This window comes from Solanum verrucosum, unplaced genomic scaffold, assembly GCF_900185275.1.
Source record: "Solanum verrucosum unplaced genomic scaffold, falcon-dt-bn FXZP01000289.1, whole genome shotgun sequence".
In the NCBI taxonomy this organism is placed as follows: domain Eukaryota; kingdom Viridiplantae; phylum Streptophyta; class Magnoliopsida; order Solanales; family Solanaceae; genus Solanum; species Solanum verrucosum.
In genome coordinates, this window is record NW_026020016.1 from 528,069 (window position 1) to 534,025 (window position 5,957).

Genomic DNA, 5,957 nt, shown 5'->3' on the forward strand with positions numbered 1-5,957 from the left:
TTGCCACAAATTTCACAACACCATTCTTATGGTGACCATCTCCTTCAAGGAGAGAATGATTATTATTGTCATGGTTAAAATTATTACTTGCAAGACTTATTTCTTGACAACCAATGACAAATTTGTGTTGCCTCACAATAATATTTATTTTGGTCATGACCACAACTTTTATAGAAAAAAATTATTTCTTTCTTTTGTCCTCCAATAGTTCATAATAAAAAAAATACCACAATATTTGTGTAGTACTTAAAGTATATGACTAAATGACCATTTATGTCAAAATATTTCTTTTCAATCTCTAAAACCTCCCGTAGAGGTGAGATGTGACATTCATCCAACAATACATGAACATGTTCTTATCTATAAGAACACAAGTCACATTTTCTTTAAGAAATTGAGCATAACCATTTGAACATGCTCCATAAGTTTTTATTAGAAACTCATTGTCATTCTTTCACATTTATCAAATTTATGTGACTCACCTCAACATCACTTTAAGAGGTCAAATGTACCAAATGTACTATCACTTTGTATTCCTTTATTTTGATGGAGATTTACAAAACTTTTCAAATTTGGGTTGCACCAACACCAATGTGCCAATAACTTTTCATACTACTTTGATGGATAAAAATTACCTTCACATTTGAAGGACCATCTTAAGAACCCATAATGTTCTTTCTTTTAATTACCACAATGATGACCATCAATATTTTACCATACTCATATTCATGCATTTAACCACTTGTCATTTTGAGACACATTATGTCCTGCTACCACATTCACATAAGAGAATGGAGCAAATCAATTGGGCAAATTTCATGACTTTCAGTCAAAAGTATACAACTTTATGTTAGTTATCACCATATCATCACTAAAGTGCATTAGGACTTAAACCCAATGTCTTACCCATATAAAGACGTCTTTGGTCCCATATAAAGACGTCTTTGGTCATAAATCAATGGGACTTGAACCTAACTTCTTATTATCATGACTCACCCAAACTTTAATTCGATGTCTTACCCACTTGGTGCGATGAAAATTGAATTCATCGTCTTACCCTCAATCATTTTAAAATAACCACAAAATAAATTTTGTTAGTACAAATAATATATTAATAACTCCACAAGTAAATGTTTAGATGAAGAAAAATAAATAGGTACAAAAGTAACCTATAATGATGATCCAATCAATATGTATATGCCACATAACTCAATAACTTATCTTTTAATAAAACAAGATCATAAAGAACAATTTCTTTACAAATTATTAACTTACAAAACTAACTTTACTTTTTAAATATATAGTGATTAAATTAAAAGTTTGCTCAAAGTAAAAGCAACTTGCTGGACTCATATGATTTTGAAATGGTAAGAAAACTAATGATGTATAATCAAAAGTAAAATATAAAATAAATTATCTAGTAGTTTACCTTGTTCCCGAGAGAAAAATAAACACAAATATTTTTACCTTCTTTATTTACTATGCTTCAATCCTTCAATTGTAGAACAATCGTGTTGATAACGTATTGTAAAACTTAAGGACAAAAGAACAATATAAAGAGGAAGAGAAGAAGACTATAAGACAAGAGGAACAATATAAACTAACATTCTTTCTTTCAAGTGTTCACCAAATCTTCAAGTGTATACAATATGAACTCTTATGCCTCTATTTATAGTGTAACATAGAGGCATACAAAAGGTTAGTCATAAACATGACATTAACATGAATATAATGGGGGAGGTTATGAAAGTGAAAAGTTACAAGAATAATGGTTATAAAGGTGGAGGTTATGGAGGTTATGATTATCTTCATAATGGAGGAAAGTAATGGAGTAACTTTTTGATGTAGTGGACATCCATAATATATTATTTTATAACAATTAGTGGATAAATTTTAAATATTTAATTTTAGTAATTAGTTAATGGGTCAATTTCAAAATTTATTTAATACCCTATATTACTTGACCCATGCGTTAAAAGCAAGTTAATAGGGTTTAATAATTTTAGACTATACAATTTAAGAGGAAAAAGAGACCTGGAAAATAAGAACGACGACAATGACTTCGGAAAATTTCAAACCTACTGACCAATTTGCACCAGGTAAACCAAACATAATCTTGTATTGTTTATATGAATGAATAGTCGATTATTATTATAATAACAATGTTGGCTTTGAAAGAGAAACAAGAGAAATTGAATTTGACTTGAAAAAAATAATATGGAAATTTGAATAACCTATGCTAACGTTTTTTTGGGCCTTGGTGGAAAATTGTTAATGGCTAATGTAATCATTAGGTAATATTTGGATTTATATGATGGGTGGTTAATGATCAGAAAACATTTCCTCCAGTTACTTACTACACTATAAATTAAGTTTTTGATAGATTGAGACTTACCTTAGGCTTGAAATATGGAAAATATGAGAGTTGATATATTAATTGATATCAAAACTAGAAATTTGATTATAAATTTGGGTGAGCTTTTATGGGTCTAGGCTAGATATATTATTATATGAGTGTTGTTAGTTTCGAAATTTTATTGTGATTATTAATGTGAATTGATAGCTTTGAGTTGGAAGTACAACAAAAAGGGAAGACTCAAGTCCCTGAGTGATTGTTCGATTATTTGAGGCAAGTGGATTTCTAAACTCTTGTTAAGTGTATAGAATCGTGTATTTTTTTGTAGTATGTGTTTGGGAGTAATGAGACTTGGTGATGAGTTGACTTGTCCATATTGAATGGTTCTAATGATGAAAAATGGGTGATAAAAAGCAATGTGATTAATTATTGGTGTGTGATATGTTGAGAATAGTTTGAAAGACTTATTGATTCATTGTTGATGTTGTATCACAATAGTGTTGTTGTGAATTGTGCATTGTTATGAAAATGGTCATCTCCCCGTTATTTGTGTGAACATGTCATTTGCATTGGTTCTAAGACATGATTGTGATAAATGTTAGGTGGATTGAGTAAGAATAAGAAATTAAAGAGAATGTACCATTTCGAGGGACGTGTCGCTCGCCGCAACGGATACTATATTTCAAGGGACGTGTCGCACGCTGCGACAGATTCTATTATAGAGGGATGTGTCGCACGCCGCGATAGATTTTACTATCAAGGATCGTGTCGCATGTTGCGACAGATGCATGGAAAGATATGTCCCCCATGGGTCTCGGACTGAGAGACAGCAGGTGTGTATCACTAGGTCAGACATGCATCACTATACATGACATTGCATTCCATTGCATTACACATCTTTATTATTAGTGAACTTGATATTGTTGGTCCCAAACAAATCTTGGTCTGGCTGACTACTAGGCGGAAGACTAAATACATGCGAAAGTTTAAATAAATACTCATTTAAAATCATTTAGTAACCTTAAAGTATTTCAGTCACATTATAAGCAAAAGTCTGAAAATAATCTCTGAGAGATAAACAGAAATAGTGTTTAAAACATGCGAATCTATTTGGTGCCCCTCTTGGGATTAGACATTCTCACCTCCCTATTAGGCATGTCATTAATTTTTGGTGGCATGAGAAAACCCAAAATGATGTCCATAAGTTAATTTTATACATCACCCCCAATATTATTTGTTGGGCTATTTGGAAGGAGACTTGTTTGCAGGTATGGTAATCAGAAAAAGTTCAGTTTGTATAAACTCGAACAGCAGGTCGGATGGATCATACAAACAGCCACAATCAAGACCTTTCCTGGATGCAAGCTCACATTTCCATGGAAGGACTTTTGTGTTAACCTTGTGAAGCTACAACCAGTACCACAATTTATGGTGGTCTGCTTGCAAAAACCAGAGTTTGAATTCCTCAAGCTAAACACAGATGGAAGCTTCAACAAAGACAATGGGAGAGCAGGACTTGGAGGTGCTCTCAGAGATAAAAAAAAGACAATTGATCATGGCCTTTTCCATCCCATTCCACTGCACCAACCACAACATTGCAGAAGCAAAGGTAGCTTGGTATGGTGGAAATTGGTGCAAACAAAATGGATACACCAACCTTACATTGGGGGTGGGGGCAGGTGGGGGTGGCGGGGTGAGAGTACTAGGGGTTGTCAAATTTTTTTTGTCAATTTTTTTTTACAAAAAAGGCTTTTTAAATTTTCTTTTGGGGGTGGGGTGGTAGGGGTAGGGTGGGATGATAGAGGTTGAGGTATTAACAGCTTAGCTTTGATTTAACATTTTTTGGCTTTAAGAGATTAAAGTGGGTTACAACCATTTTACCCAAATCATATTTCACCAAATTCATATTTACCCATATTTTATATAGGTGAATTGTGATCCAATTTATATTCAATCCATCCAAATCCGATCCAAACCACTCATTTTCCACCCCTAGTGATCATAGATATGCTCAAGAACAAGAAAGTTGGCATCTTTAGAATGAATAGAATTATTGAAGAAACCCCAGAGATGCTCAAGCAAGCTACTATCAGGTTCATTCATTGTTATGGGGAAGCTAATCAACTTGCGGATTGGCTGGCGAAAATGGAAATGGACTCACATGATAGCTCTATTTACTTATCTGCAAACGAGCTCCCTAATGGTGCAAAAGGTCCCTATCTTTTAGATAAGAGACAAGTCCCTTCCATTAGATCAAAATTTGACAAAGCTAATTTTTTTGTTAATTAGGCTAACTTCTCGTATAGTTGTAGAATGAGCAATATGTCTTTCTTGTTGGGAGCTCATTCTTTTTTTTTTTTGCAGGATAGTATCTATCCTTGTGTTGTAATTAAACCTTTGGAATGAAATACAACACACCCAGATAGTCACTGGGAATTTTTTTTAAAAAAGAACATCCGAATACTACAGACTGAACTAACTCACTATCCTGTCTATGAAGTTGATACTAAACTAAAATAGGTGTCGGGACAAGACCCTTGACTACCTAAACAATGAACTAAAAGTCTATCAAAATAGAAAGACATAAATGAAACTGAACCTTCTAAAATCAATGTGGTCTCGCCAAAGCTGATAGAAGAAGATCTCAATGGAGCGCATGATGTCGATCCTGAACACCTGAATATGCATCATAAAATGATGCAATGCCAAATGACGTCAATACAGGGAATATATTATATGTAATAAAGCTGAGTGCATAAAGCTGAGCTAACAATATAAAATTTGAAATGAATCTGAAAAGTAACACAATTAAAGTAAAGCATATAAGTGTAATGAAAATAATAAAGCTTTACAACTGAGATATGCAATAACTCAAGTACTAAAATATAATATTTCACTTTTTTCGAGAGTTTCTCTAACTGATACCATCATTAAGAGTCTCGTGATGATATAACGTCTTGCCCACGTTGTCAGAGCCATCCAATATCTTGCTAGGATAGAGGATGATACCAAACTTAAGGATCCATATTTAAGCCCTTACTAGGGAGCTATGTGAAGAATCACATGAATCAACGACACAATCCTATCCTACACAAGCTGCGGTTTATGGGGTTTGAATTGTCTAAATCCTTACCCAACTTGGTGCTCAATACTGCTCCCAAAACATGCAGTAATGCTCATATATTAATCTCTGTGTTGAGTTAATACTCAAAATATTTCTTTGAAATATCTGTAGTATCTCTTTGACTGACTGAAAACTACTTTATGAAACTATTTATGCTTCTTTAAAACTAGCCATACTTTTATAGTAATAATACTGCATCTGGGACGATTAGTGTTCCATTAAAACTCTACTCAACTGAAAAGCTTAAATGCTTAAACTTGCTTTGATTATGAAGTGCATGCATGAAAACAATTATACAAAAACTTTCATCAATTCTTAACCAACTAGGGTTCATGTGATAAGATGTGCATGAACAACCAATCAAGAATTATAATCTCAAACGTAAGGATCAGAATTCAATGACAAGGAGTGAAGGCCAATTTGAATTTGTGACGACTTGAGTTAAAACCCTAAGTTTAAATCATACTTTCTGAATTC